The sequence below is a fragment of the Trichomycterus rosablanca genome, chromosome 7 (assembly GCF_030014385.1).
Source record: "Trichomycterus rosablanca isolate fTriRos1 chromosome 7, fTriRos1.hap1, whole genome shotgun sequence".
Lineage (NCBI taxonomy): Eukaryota > Metazoa > Chordata > Actinopteri > Siluriformes > Trichomycteridae > Trichomycterus > Trichomycterus rosablanca.
Genome location: NC_085994.1, coordinates 39584201 through 39584939, shown reverse-complemented (window position 1 = coordinate 39584939; position 739 = coordinate 39584201). Strand labels below are relative to the sequence as shown.

Genomic DNA, 739 nt, shown 5'->3' with positions numbered 1-739 from the left:
AAAAACTCCAGCAGCACTGCTGTGTCTGATCCACTCATACCAGCACAACACACACTAACACACCACCACCATGTCAGTGTCACTGCAGTGCTGAGAATGATCCACCACCTAAATAATACCTGCTCTGTGGGGGGTCCTGTGGGGGTCCTGACCATTAAAGAACAGCATGAAAGGGGGATAACAAAGCATGCAGAGAAACAGATGGACTACAGTCGGTAATTGTAGAACTACAAAGTGCTTCTATATGGTAAGTGGAGCTGATAACATGGACAGTGAGTGTAGAAACAAGGAGGTGGTTTGATCGGTGTATATAACGTCTCTTGGTGATGGAAGAGTGACGGGATCTCTAGGATCCATCCTCCCAAAATCATGGTGGTATCTGGCCTGATGTAATTAAGGGTGAAAGGCAGGACATGTAAGAGCACGACAGGAACACAGGTGTCCTAAATATTGTGGAGTGGAATGTAGGGCGTGCAAAGGTCATGATGGGTCCCAGTTATGATGAAAATCGGTTCCTGGGCTGAAAAACCGTGTTCGTCTGCAGCTCCGTCCAGAGAGGACGCAGATTTAACATAAAAGTGAAGCACAGAGAAGAAAATCAGTCCAGCGCCACCTTAAACGAAGCGATGGAGTCGGTATCGTCCGGTTCTTTTATCCTTCCGTTCTAAATCAGTCTGGATTTGGGCTGCAGCTCTCAGGCGTCTCACTTCCTCTCTCATTTTTTTTTCTCAGATAGAAA

The 739-nt window shown here is 46.7% G+C and overlaps 1 protein-coding gene across 1 annotated transcript in view; it reads right to left on the bottom strand.

Annotated features, from left to right (window-relative positions):
* Positions 1 to 274: 274 nt before the first annotated feature.
* The window catches only part of gfra2a (GDNF family receptor alpha 2a), a 63433-nt gene continuing 62968 nt past the window's right edge, over positions 275 to 739 (bottom strand). Inside the window, exon 10 of the mRNA XM_062998196.1 lies at positions 275 to 739. This exon is cut by the window's right edge and continues 234 nt beyond it. The gene's annotated coding sequence lies outside the window, so the exon portion shown is untranslated.